The sequence below is a fragment of the Esox lucius genome, chromosome 2, assembly GCF_011004845.1.
Source record: "Esox lucius isolate fEsoLuc1 chromosome 2, fEsoLuc1.pri, whole genome shotgun sequence".
Lineage (NCBI taxonomy): Eukaryota > Metazoa > Chordata > Actinopteri > Esociformes > Esocidae > Esox > Esox lucius.
In genome coordinates this window covers 26,231,191-26,245,774 of record NC_047570.1, presented here as the reverse complement: position 1 = coordinate 26,245,774, position 14,584 = coordinate 26,231,191, and the positions used below count along the sequence as shown (strand labels likewise).

General features: G+C 40.0%; 1 protein-coding gene across 3 annotated transcripts in view; it reads right to left on the bottom strand.

Annotated features, from left to right (window-relative positions):
* Positions 1-14,584, bottom strand: part of tln2a (talin 2a) — a 103,632-nt gene that overhangs the window by 67,793 nt on the left and 21,255 nt on the right. For 2 of the 3 annotated variants that reach the window (XM_010891225.5, XM_010891226.5), the window contains exon 2: positions 5,051-5,098. The exons of the other annotated variant lie outside the window; for it this stretch is intronic. The gene's annotated coding sequence lies outside the window, so the exon portion shown is untranslated. The remainder of the gene's footprint in view (positions 1-5,050; positions 5,099-14,584) is intronic. 3 annotated transcript variants of the gene reach the window in all.

Genomic DNA, 14,584 nt, shown 5'->3' with positions numbered 1-14,584 from the left:
AGCAGAGAGGAGAGCAAGAAGTTGCAAAGTCCCGCATACTGATAACCCCCAGACAACACACAGTAAGTAGATTGTCAGCCAATGGCTCTTTATACACAAGTGTTTCACTACATTTGACCCATTTGTCCAGTTCTAAAGGAGTATGTCATTAAGCAAATGGGGCGACGTTTAAGACACAGGCCTTATATACAGCGCTTGACATTAACGTTTTTGCTCACCCGCCACTGTGGCTAGTAGTTACTACCTACATTTTCACTAGCCACCATTTTGTTGTTGGGGAATTATGTTTTATTTGATAAAATTTGACTATGGTGCGCTACATCTTAGCCTGTGTTGTTCACCGGTTCAGTCACTATTAGGCAAAGGTGGTACCCCACTCTACCAGACACCCCTCTGTGAAATACTTTATATAATGTGGCTACACACTTGAAAAAGACAACCATTATAGTTTTAAATCTGCCCTGTTGTCCATGTCTACTTGTGTAGCTAATGCACGTAATACAATGTCCCCCCTAATATCAACCAAAATAAGCAAGCAAGCAATATATATATATATATATTCTTAACATGACCTAGAACTATTAACATGTCTTTTAAAAAGAAATATGAAATCACACATCAGCTTTATAATTGCAGTCAATATTATTCTTGTCTATTTTTGTTATACTATGTTCTTGTTAAAATAGACTCACATAAAAAACAAAACAAAACTTTACAAAGCTATTTTCCCCCCCATCTTTGCCTTGACGCCACATGGTTAATCTCCCTCGACTTCCTTCAGCTGTACTAGGCTCTACTGCTGTCGCTGATCCAGCGTCTTAACATTCATATTTTTATATTGTTAGTAACTTAAATAATTATGTTTTTTCACTCTATATATTTCATATATAGCCTAAGGCTTTTGGTGATAGTACCATACCATACCACCATACCATCTTCTTCCGCTTATCCGGGGCCGGGTCGCGGGGGCAGCAATCTAAGCAGGGATGCCCAGACTTCCCTCTCCCCAGACACTTCCTCCAGCTCTTCCGGGGGGACACCGAGGCGTTCCCAGGCCAGCCGGGAGACATAGTCCCTCCAGCGTGTCCTAGGTCTTCCCCGGGGTCTCCTCCCGGTGGGACGGGACCGGAACACCTTCCCAGGAAGGCGTTCCGGAGGCATCCGAAAAAGATGCCCAAGCCACCTCAGCTGACCCCTCTCGATGTGGAGGAGCAGCGGCTCTACTCTGAGCTCCTCCCGGGTGACCGAGCTTCTCACCCTATCTCTAAGGGATCGCCCGGCCACCCTGCGGAGAAAGCTCATTTCGGCCGCCCGCATCCGGGATCTTGTCCTTTCGGTCATGACCCAAAGCTCATGACCATAGGTGAGAGTAGGAACGTAGATTGACTGGTAAATCGAGAGCTTCGCCTTGCGGCTCAGCTCTTTCTTCACCACGACAGACCGATACATCGACTGCATTACTGCAGAAGCTGCACCGATCCGTCTGTCAATCTCCCGTTCCATCCTTCCCTCACTCGTGAACAAGACCCCTAGATACTTAAACTCCTCCACTTGAGGCAGGCACTCTCCACCAACCTGAAGTGGGCAAGCCACCCTTTTCCGACTGAGGTGATAGTGCATACCCTAATCTGATGGTATTTTCAATGGTCATCATCGCTAAAAACAAATCTGTAATTTTAGGCTACTAGAAGTCACCTGAAAAGTAAAAAAAAAAATGATTGCGGATTAGATGTAGTTTGAGGTTATTAAGTTTTAATGGAATATTTTGACATGCTTGAGTGTGAAAGAAAACTAGGATCCACTTGTTTTTCCAACATTACTCATCTCTGCAATATCTGGATCCGTGTGGTCCTATATGCAAAGTTGCCAGATTTCATTGACCATAAACTGTATTCTGCCGATGTCTCCAGAGAACAAATCGACACACTCAAGCCCATTAAAAATAGTCTTGTTGTGTAGGAAACACACACCCCCGGCAACACTCAATATGGAAAAAGTTGGTATTTTATGTGAGCGTAAAATCATGTTTTACCATGCCAACACAGAGGCAGGGAGATATTTTGGGAAGGCTGTTGCCTATGAGCTTTCGAATGCAGGGAAAACCCTGTGTATAGATGTATAGAATGCCACCCGCCAAAGTGGCTAGTAAGTGACTGCGTTACATGCCACAGCGAAATTCAACCCGCATTTGGCGGGTGGCCAGGTGCCAATGTCAATCCCTGCTTATATAGCCAACTCCCTTATGGAGGTCAAAAATCAAACTGACCTAACATACTTTTTAGACTTTCGTGTCCTCAAGCCTCCGGTGTTCTTTGCTCCGGTCAGGTTTTGATATTTCTAATTCCACAGGTCTGTGGTAGTGTTGACAGCCCAGGTATAACAGGACCACCTGAAACGCTGATGAGAGTCTGAACCCGGACGTCTGAGGCCTCCAAACAGATTACCACCCAGCAACACACTTTTAGTGCATCATCACGAAATATACAATCTGAGTTCAAAATGAAAACCTATTCCCTACAAAGCTCACTACTTTTGAGCAGGGCTAATAAGTGGCCTAATCCATTGCTAATTATGTACAGCGAGCAAATTACTGAACGTGTCCCATGACTGTTCTGTGATTGCATTTCTACAGGTTAGTGGCGCTACCAGCTCAACAGGGGTCACTGGGGCTCCCACGACCATGTCAAAAGAGCGCCACAAGAGATTCACGGAAGTCCAGAATGTGTATGCTGAGGGTTCGTCAGAAGAAGCAGGGGAAGGCGGCCGAGGAATGGTGCAGGACAAAGCTTGAGACAGTCGAGCTTTGGGCCTCTGCGTTGGAGAAGAACAAGGAGACGGAGTAGACTAGGGCTTCCCTTCTGGAGCGGCAGCTGCATCACGTCAAGGACAGTCAGAAAAGCCATCAGGAATGTGAAACCAGGGCTTCCCTTCTAGCCAGAAAACTGGAGAACAACAAGGCCCTTCTGAAGAACAGCCAGGTTGGTGTAGCACTGCAGCAGAGGGATATTCAGAAGTGACAGAAAAGAATGGAGGAGTTGGAGGTCAGTGCCTCTACAGTGAAGACAGGCCTTGCAGAGAAATGTTACCGGTTGAGAGAAAAGCAGACCAGAGCCTCCTAGCTGAAGACTATTGATGGAGTCAAAGCGTAACATGTAAAAGACAAATGTGGCCAAAATGGAGGAGTGGTGGGTGAAGGGGATTTAATTTGACCAGCTCAAGGCTCAGCTTGAAGATAAGACCGCCATACTGGAGAAAAAAAAAAGAGTTCCTGCGATCAGCTTAAGAATGAGCTAGCAAAAGCAAAAAAAGAGAGGTCAGGCCGAGAAGACCACCAGGGACAAGAGCAACACTGCACTGGCCAAACATTTTAAGTGGAGAAGGTCTGCCAGACTGTTGCAGCCCAGCATCACATTCAGGCTGAGGAGGAGCAGGGACTGGCCAGAGGCAGCCTTCTTGAGCGGGAGAGGTTGAGCAGTCAAGAGGAGGCCCTACGGAGAGAATAGGGGCTAGAGATGGATGTCCTGGAGAAAGTTAATTGCTGAACGAGTTGAGTGTGCTAGAAAAGTTGTTTTATAATTGTTTATTTTGATATACCGAAGTTAGGTAAATACTGTTGTTAACTATTTCTATTAATTTTACTTTGTAAATACTTCTATGTTCTCTTTCATATGATTGAGAACAGCTGGGGGTTTGTTAGCCAAAAAAAAAAGAATTAGCTTAGGAACAGCAACCTGGAATTCTGTCCTTTTTAAAATTATTTATACTAAGTAGAATTCATAGACTTGGTGCTATGATACTTCTGCATTAACAATATTAATACATTGCATAAGCTATATTTATTTAAAAAATTATATAAAGTAATACCAAATACTTTGGGAAAGTATTCAGACTCCTTAGATTATAGACTAATATTTAAATTGTATACTGTGGTAGTTATCAACATGTATATCTATTTTAGATGAGTAGCTAGATATTACTCTACAATTCACTAATTACAAACTGTGTAATATTTACATCAAGTACTAATGATGGCTCTGTACTCAGTAAACAGCCAACTTTCCTGTCCAGATAAATATCATCCAATTAAAAAATATATACACTCTTTACAACTGCTGGCAGCAAAGACCAAAGACATGCAATATGATGTTATTGATGTTAAATGGTAGTCGACTTTACCAGAGACTGGCTGGGAGTTCAATGTATCCTAGATTGGCTTTTTTTGGCTAGGAGGTCGCAGAGAAGATTTGAATCTGAATTTAGAAACTAAACCGGAACACACTGAAATATGCAATGTTAGAAGAGTTTAATATTTTGGAAATTTGAAAGATTTATCTGAATAATATCAATGTATATAAAATAATGCTGAATGTGCACTGGAGAAAGAAGGTATTTACTCTTTACAAAATTGCATCTTGTTTGATTAGAGACGCGACCATTGCTTCCCAGTGAAAACATTGACTCTAATGTTAATAATGACATTAAAATAAAACGTGTAGAAGTCAGCCCCACAAGCTAACATTCTGTACATTTCCTACACCCCTTGCATAAAGGCAGTGCACATACTTTAGCTGCAGATACGTAGCTGGCACACAACACTATCGTAGCCAAATGGACACCTGACATCGGTATGTCTGATTCTGATTCATCTTGAGTGAATGCTTAATCTACAAATGTTGCGGCATGGCTGAAGTTCTGTTGCAAAACAAGTTCAGTCATGCAGTAGTGAAATACAACAAGGTCATCAACCAGAAATGTTCCCAAACTTGGGACATACGCGCTTTTTTTGGCTGGGACCATGCAAGATGGTCTTCAACTTTTGACATACTTTAACCTACGCCTTGTGAGGGTAAATTCTTAATTTTTATAAATCAGATTATTCGAGTTACACAATGAACAGCCCTAAAGTATATTGTTCATAAATCTGTAGAGATGGAGACATCGTTTAATGATAGGTGCAGGGCCTAAGGCATGTAAAGGTATGAACCATGATTCTGAATGTAGTGGATTTAGAGACTGTGGAAACGTTAAGCATCCAAATCTAAAATATTACCTTATGGCTGAGTGTAATGCAGCCACGGATGTCTGCAGATATTCACAGCTGAAAAGGAGAGAGAGAAGGGATGAGATAATATGCAAAGAGAATTCCAATGGCGGTTTCCACTAAGATTTAAACGATATATAACAGGTAAATGTGTAATATATGTGAGCAGCTACAGTAAACTAAAGTATTATTACAAAGATGCTACTCTGAGGCGGAATATTCCTACGGACAAGGTATTTATATGCCATGGCAACCATGATAGTGCCTCTGGATTAATTAATTAGTAATTGCAGTTACTCAATACAAATCATGTGCAGTCACAACTAGGGAGGGTAATTTGTAAGCAGAGACAACAATGAATGAAATAATATTTGATCAATAATGGAATGTTTTGGTGCATGGGGCAACAAACTAGCTCAACCACTACATTGCAACATTGTCCATACAAAACATTATAGACATCTGCACTGTGCACTGTTTTGATTCTTCCACCTTAGCACCAAGGCTGATGTTTAGCCATCGACAAAATCCAGAAAGACCTAATGACCTACAAGGCCCAGTTCTGAAAAGTCCAATGTGTTATGTTTTTTTGTTTCTTCTGGTCAATGATCTACTTGCCAATCTTCAGTCACCCACAGGTGAAACTGTTGAAAAGCGCACCACTGAAGTACACAAAACAAAAGTTTCTCATAGGGTGTTTACTGTATTTCAGCATCTTCCAATAAACTCAGAGTAGCCTCTCTGAGTACACGCTGAAACAACTCCGAGCACAAATGGTTAAAAAGCTTATTTGACGCCGAATGCAGCCACTGCCTTAAAACATTGCATTTGTACTTTTGTAGTCTAGTAGTTCCTACCATGCATTTGTCTGCATGAAAAATAAGAGGCGTCTGTAAGACAAGGGCAGATCCTGAAGGACCCGGGCTGGGTATTTAATTTACAAAGATGTCTCTAGTGACCAAACAGTTTGAGCAACAAACTATTGTAAGATGAAAAGCTGAGACAAAAGAACAATTCTGCTTTCTAAAGTTCACAACCCACAAAACAGTAGTTGTAAGTTGTTCTACATAGAAAATCATAGGAAATCCCAGGACAGAGTTACTATAAATACTGGATCAAGCTCACATGTAGTTGCTGTCAAAAACTCCCAAGATGTCACTGCCTAGTTGAATGTTCATTTCATATAGATATTTTTTTGTACTAACATGATGGCTATTAAAATAAATGTTTAATCAGGTTTTTGTTCTCTTCATTGACCTTTATCATGAAAGCAACCGTCTGCGAATTTGTTGGGTGATATACAGTACCAGTCAAAGTTTTGGACACTTACTCATTCAAGGGTATGACTTAATTTATTTGCATTTTCCACATTGTAAAACAATAAGGAAGACATCCAAAATATGAAATAACTCATACGAAATCAAGTAACACAATTCAAAATGCACATATATTTTAGATACTCCACCCGTTCGGCTTGACAACAGCTTTGCATGACAGTGTCACCAGCAAAGCACCCCAACATCATCACACCTCCATGCTTCACGGTGGAAACCATTTGACCATAAAGGCCTAATTCACACAATCTCCACAGCTGGTTGAGATGTTTATGTAAGTTGAACTCTGTGAAGAATTTATTTGGGCTGCAATATGAGCAGCAGTTGATTTCTCAGGCTGGTAACTAAGTAACTTACCCTCCACAGCAGAGGAAACTGTGGGTCTTCCTTTCCTGCGGCGGTCCTCATGAGAGAGAGTTTCTTCATTGCATTTTATGTTTTTTCTGACTAAACTCATTCGGAATTTTCTGGATTGACTGACCTTCATGTATTAAGGTAATTATGGACCACTGTTCCTTTCAGTATGAGCAGATATTGACATAATATGGACTAATAGAGTACAGACATAATGACAGTCTGTATACCAACCCTACCTTTTACAACCCAACTGATTGGCTAAAACACATTAAGGAAATTCCTCAAATTAATTTAAATGCATTCCAGGAGACTTCCTCCAAGGATTTTCCTGCATATAATACTCAGGCAGCCGCCTTCCTAAAATCTCACACCGACTCTGTGTGTCTGCATGGTAAAACATAATTTAGCGCTCTTACGCTAAACAGCCAATCAGAGAAATACTGCAGCGAATGTGACCATGAGGGGAAACTTTTTTCATATTGGCAGTCTTGCCAGATGGGTAGGGTTTCCAACAATAGGGCTATTTTTAATGGGCTAGAGGCAGGTCGATTTATAGATAGGGCTGTATAGAAACAATTGAGTTTGTGTAGATATCAATGTTAACTATCAATGGTCTGGCAACCTTGCATACAGGACCTTACCGGTCCTGACATCACAGAGATGAGTAACGTCAGAAAAACAAGTGGATCCTAGTTCTTGTACACCCAAGCAATTTAAAATATTTAAATAAAGCTTAAAAAGGTGCCTTATGCAGCGTTTAACATTTACAATAGTTTAACTGAGGGTATGTAAGGGATAAAAAACAGTCAGGGCTGACACTATCCCCAGTGCAATGGTTGCAAGTAAAACGTAGGCCAGGACGTTTGTTGGAGTGTACTTCCTTGAAGGTGTGTGAGGTAAAGGCCAATGCCAAGCTTTATTTGGGTTCATGTAGCCTACACTGAACGCTCCAGAAACTAAATATGGAAGCAATGCGAGCATAAGACAAAAGAGTGTACATTTTGCATTTAATGGCGAGTGATAGTCTTAAACTGGTGTTATCTACAAAATGTAAAAAAAAATAAAAAAATTGCATTGTGGGTTGTTTGAACTAAACCTTGTGCATAAGCTAATATTGCTCTGAAGAAGCAATTCTATTGCCTTTTAGCTAGATTTAGGTTTGTGCAAAGGTTTGTCGAAGTGCCCATATTGTTGTTCCAGCTAGCGTTAGCTAGCACGATTATGATTTCATGTTTGATAGATAGCCATCAACGAGTTTCTGAATTATGGCAATGCATCTAACGCAATAGACAGCCCAGATGACGTTTGGATTGGTTTAGCTGTTTACTTTGTTTATTCTGAGTTCCGTAGTTTTGGAAAGGGCCCATCAACTTTAACCCCATTTGAAACGAGTGTGTGTTCATAGTTCCAGCATCAACGGTTGGAAGTGACATTGCTTCAAACAGGTCAGTATGCTTATAGACAAGGTCAGATCCTAATGGAATTATAGAACCGATATACAACTCACTGCCGATAGGTGGCGTTAAGTTGCATAGGGCACCTTTAACGCCTAAACTACATCCAATCCGAATAACATTTGTTAACATTTCAGATGACGTCTTGTAGAATCTGATTTTTTACAATAGAGTTTGCGAGACAGACAACAATGACTGGTGAAAAGGCGATTAGATTAAGGCATGTAGGCTACTGTTCCCAACATTTCATATGCAATATACAGTGCAAAAATATACACTAAACATATTTAAGTCACTAACAATATAGGAATGTGAAGATGCTGGATGAGCGCAAACAGCATAGCCAAGTAGCCTACAACAGAAGGAAATTGAGAAAGGGGGATAAATTAAGTGCCGTCAAGGCATTATCAAAATTGAACACTGTAAATTTAACACAGGGAGGATTTAACACTGTAATAGTTGTCTTTTTCAAGGGGGGTGTCAGGTAGAGCGCAGGGTAGTGGGGGTTGGGGTACCACCTTTGACTAATTTCCAGCCATGAAAAACCCTGTACCTCATGAAGCTGGTTGAGAGAATGCAAAGAGTGCGCAAAGCTGTCATTAAGGCAAAGGGTGGGTACATTGAAGAATCCACAATGTGAAATCTATTTTTATCTGTTAAACACTTTTTTGGTTACTACATGATTCCATGTGTTATTTCATAGTTCTGATGTCTTCACTATTGTTCTTCAATGTGAATGAGTAGGTGTCCAAACCTTTGACCGGTAGTGTACATATATCACTGATTGTCCTGGAAAGAAAGTGTTAAGACATTCAACATTTTCAGAGGAGATAAATTAAATTAGCGAGGGAAAAGTGTGGTTCTTGAATTTATAGGGTAAAAGAGACACTGGCATTACTACAGTATGAGTTTGTATTCTAAAGCCCCAGATTATTGCTTTGGGTATAATACAATAAAGTGTTTGATATAGCATTCAAAAAAAGAAGTCTGACGAGGCCTGCGGAAATGTCTGTAATTAGTACAGCTTACAGTACAGACGTTTGTGTCAACATGTAGCTTAAGGTGCCTTGAACTTAAAGAGATGGGTGTGGCCTGCAACTTGGCTTCTTTGGAAAATTTAACTAAATTAAACTAAGCCGGTTTTCAAAATGTATTTTAAATCGGGTGGGAACACCATCTGATTCCCTGGAGGGCTAAAGAGGTGGGGGACACACAGGCTCCTATTGCCACTGGTAATCTGAGGTGTAACAATGCACCATCCCAGAGTCCATTGTTGGGCTACATTTATCAACTTTTCCCACTGTGTTTCATATGGCAAGGGGGACGGCTTGGGCGCCCCACAGACAATACGGTGCCATGGGAAACACAGCACCCAGCTGTGAAAATGGCTGTTTAATAAAGTAGCACTCTATGGTATCCCAGTTAAACGCTGTTCCCTAACCACACCTATTCAATTTGAATAACAGTCTAATTAATAGACCACCAACCCCAATACACCCTGATAAAGCAACAGCAGCACTCAACATTTAAATTGGCCACTGAGTTCATAATTAGCCATGAATCCAATAACATGCATAGTTATTACCCGGACAATTTAATCAAAATTGAATTGCACAACTGAATCCAAGCATTAATCACATTGTATTTCATTGTTTCAATTCACCAGGCAGTCGTTTTAGATTACTTATGAAGTACAATATATTTCTACCTCCTGCAATAAAGACTACAGTAGCACCCAGCAATAAATATATGCGCAACATTCCTTTGTCTGAAATACATTTAGCTTCTAGAAGACATCCACGTGAAGTGTCAACCCACTGTAGAAGTCCTTAATTAAATGAACCCTAATACTTTGACACTACATTTAGCTTGGTTCAATAACGGATGTAATCATTGAACATTATTAGCCTTGTATTTACTCTTGGTTATTCAGTGGTAGAATATATTGTTGTGGAATCAGCAGACATCTGGTATCTATGGCTAAACTGACCTATGCATCTCTGAAACTTGATAGACCACTGCAGTCTTCAATTCTGCATGCAAGTTTTCAAACTACATTCACTCACTGCCATATTTCAACATGTGTATCATTTCCCAAAAAATGTATGGAACAAATTTTCAGATTGAGAAATGTGCTCAATCTAAAAGAAATGAAGATGGGCCTATAGATTAGGGACACTGTACAATCCTCTCTCTTGTCAATGCTAGCTAGAAGTGCCCAGTGGCCCTAAATCATGCCAACATCAGAGCTCAAATTAGCTTAAAGTGCTGCAGCTTAACAAACCTCACGAAATGTCTGAGATCCATCCCAAATAGAAGCTTATTCACGATAATATACGGGCACGGCTTTGTAGCAGAGTCCTATGAGCCCTGGCTGAAATTATTGCACTAAATGGGAAAAGGTTGCCATTTGAGACACATCCCTGGTGTGTTCCCCCGCCCTTCCATGTATCATAGCAGGCACAGCAATGTAATTAGCTAAGTGGGGTCCTTGGGCTGTGGGCTTTAGAAAATATCAAGATGCACATGTGGCAAATAGACTCATTATCTAGTCCTTCCGCCTTTCACTACTTACTTGCGTCTCCGGCAGCAAAACAGATCAGATTAACCATAGGATATAAGCTTTACCATGCCAGGGTTTTCCTGCATTCAAAACTCAAAGGTGACCGCCTTCCCAAACATTTGTACTGCATCTGTGTGTAGGCATGGTAAAACATGATTTTGCACTCATACATTACCAGCAAAATACTGCAGCAAATGTAACGAAAGGAGGAACATTTCCGTATTAGCAGTGTTGCCAGATGGGGAAGTTTGGGCAATTTTAAATGGGCATGGGTGGATCACTTTACATGTAGGGAAGTATAGGGAAAAAATTGCTTTTGAGCATTGTCTTTTTTTTTGCGGAGTGCGTGGGAGATGTCAGTTTACTGTCAATCATATCTGTCAACCTTACATACAGGAGCACATGAGTGCTGACATCGTGAAGATGAGTAAAGTCGGAAAAACAAGTGGATCCTAGTTTTCTATTCCACTATTACACAAGCATGTCAAAATATTTCAGTAAAACTTCATAACCCCTAAACTAGATCCAATCTGCCTAAGATTCTGTTACATTTCAGAAGACTTCTAGTAGCCTAGAGTAACAGATCTTTCAAAAGAGAATTTGCGAGACAAACTAAGATGATTGGTAAAAATACTATTAGATTTGGCTACGTACTGTCACCAAAAACATTACATACCCAATATCCAGTGAATGAAATATACAATCAACCAATTTAAATCTTATATAAATATAAGCCGCTGGTTCGGCGCAAGCAGTAAAGCTGAAGGGAGTTGAGAAGATAAACGATGTGGCATCAAGGCAAGGATGGAGGGTAATGCAGCATTTTCTATTTAAATTTTTAAATAACAACCCTAAACATATCTTCAGTTAAAACATTCATCCAAAAACTAAAATACACAGAAGCAATGCAAGCATCAGAAAAAGCACAGAGTAAAACAAGCGTACATTTGGATTTGACATTCATTCAATGGCGAGAGCTGAAGTTTGTATGAACAGTGATGCAGAGTTGGCTGGGTAAGTTACTTTCTACGTTACAAGTAAGGTAATATTAGATACCTCATTTAGCTAGTTGGCTAGATAGTCAAGGAAAGCTGTGTGTAAGTTATTATATTGTAACTTAGAATGACAGAAACAATACTTTGATGTAGAAAATCATTAGATTAGATTTTATTAGTATGAGCGCAGAAACATTTTAGGGAGGTTTATCTCAAAGTCTGTTCCTCCTCACACAAAGGAGCAGATACCAGTCCTGCTGCTGGGTTGATGCCCTTCTACGGCCCTGTCCAGCTGTCCTTGTGTAACGGCCCGTCTCCTGGTATCTCCTCCATGCTCTTGAGACTGTACTGGGAGACACAACAAACCTTGCAACTGCACGTATGGATGTGCCATCCTGGAGGAGCTGGACTGCCTGTGCAACCTGAAAGGGCTGCAGGTACTGCCTCATGCTACCAGCAGTGACAAAGACACTAGCAAAATGCAAAACTAGAGAAGAATCAGTCAGGAAGGATAAGAAGAAAGAAACTGTGGCCACCACCTGCAAAACCATTCCCTTGTTGGGGGTTGTCTTGCTCTTGCCTCTCCAGTGCATCTGTTGTCACTTTCATTTGCACCAAAACATGTGACATTGATTCACAATCACTTATGCTTCCTAACTGGACAGACTGATATCCTTGAAGTTTAATTCACTTGGTGTTCTACTGTGATGACTAGCCTACGTGTTTCCTTTTTTTAGCAGTGTAAATATACTGCTTGTATTTTGTATCTTGTAGCATGTGCATTAGCTGCACAATTGGACAAGACAACAGGGCAGATTTAACACGATAATAGTTGTCTTTTTCAAGTGTGTAGCCAGATATTATATAAAGTATATTAGAGGGGAGTCCGGTAGAGTGAGGGAGCAGGAGTACCTCCTCAGCCAATGTTAAACATATTCACTTTGAAAACTACGCCTGGTACACACACACACACACACACACACACACACACACACACACACACACACACACACACACAATGTTCAATACAACAGATGGAGAAAAGGCCTTTTCCTTACGTTGCATCTTTGTGAGTAATGGCAGTTAAAGAAACTGCAAATGCTGCACTTCAATAGGCCCAGAACACAGGAGAAAGGTATCGACCATCTACATCCACTGTTGGTTGCATCATTCTTTCCTTACCTAGTGTTGGTGCTGGAAGGGGTTGTTTTCTTTTCTCTACATGGACTACAACTACTCATATACATCTCCAGCAAGGAAAAAATGCTCTTCATACCTCATTACCTCAGAGAATTAAGTAGCAGAAGAGATCAATGAACAGAACTGACTTTCATTCCAGCAAGATAAGAAAGCAATTTTTTTTTTTATGCAAGCCCTGATTACCAGATCTTAAACTGTCAATCCAAAATGTATATCAGGGTACTCAACCATGTGTATGCACAAGTGACCAGACAAAAAGTATTTTTAAATCACTGTATAGTAGATTCCACTAAGGGAATACATTCTCAATTTCATGTACCGGATTCAATCAATTAAACCTGCAGCTTCTCACATGATAATAGGTAATCCAGTGACAGTAACTAAAGGTGTGTTACCTAACCAGAATAACAATACATTGGTGCATTCCTGGAACCTCTGAGCCTCAAAACCCTTTTACTCACAGAACAGATTCAACTTTGACAGTATTAGGTATACAGTAAGATGATATATTTTGACAAGGTGCTGGCATTAAGAATTTGTGGGAGGATTACACATACCTCAATTAATCAATGATTTAATCACCTAAAGAAAGCACACCGGCAACTTAAAGGAATAACCTAGAGCTGCTACAGACATTTTTTGTTAACTATAAATTAAGAACAATTTGGCATGTTTTTAATCCAGTGGTTTGGTTGTTTTCAGTAATTTGTAGAAGACACATTCACAAAAGAATGTTTCAAAACAAGATATTCAGCTTTTTGGTCATTTGTTGATGTTCCCTGTGAACTGTTGGAGTAAACTCCAAAGACTCCCTTCTTTCTCAATGAATGTTTGTCTTTGTTATGTCTAAGGCATATATCCACTGCTAGACTGCTGATACTGGAAATAACATTTGGCAGGATAATAACAATAGTAAAATAGCATTTACTTTGATGGTTGAAGAACAAAAAGCTTGTAATGTTGAAGATCTGAATTGTACATCGATCATTATTGATTTTATATTGATTATTTTCGCCATATTGGTCACAATTTATCAGCTGCACACTAAAGCAGAAACATCCGTCATATTAAATATTTTATAAGATGAATATAAGATGAAAAAATTTTACAGCCTTAAATTCTGAGGAATTCAATTAACCCCTTTTAATATTGAGCTTGACTGACATGTAAATCAAGACAGATTAAAACTTTAACAAGGAATACAAAACTACAAAGGAATTTATATACCAAACAAATTTTGGATGTCTACTATATTGCTGAGGACTTTCAAATCTTCTCTTCCTACTGGCCAAAGGACCAACAGCATGGACAACTCGTTATGTTATACAGCATTCAACATGCTGTCTTACAGAAACTTTTTTAGGGCTACTATCAGATTGAACTCTATTACCATGGTAACAATCTGATGTTTAGGCAACAGATGGAGACATGGCCATAACGCTGCTGAGGTGTTTCAGCTGTATGATCCTTAATGTACTGGTGAAAAGGAAAAACTGTCCATGTGCATGGAGTCCTGGAAGTTTAGTGTCTGCTCAATAACTCGTTAATGTAAATCAAGATTAGAGGCGGGGCATGCATTATGTGCCTCCAATCATGTTCATTTGAACATTTTAAACTACACTGGTGTCATAGTGGCTTAG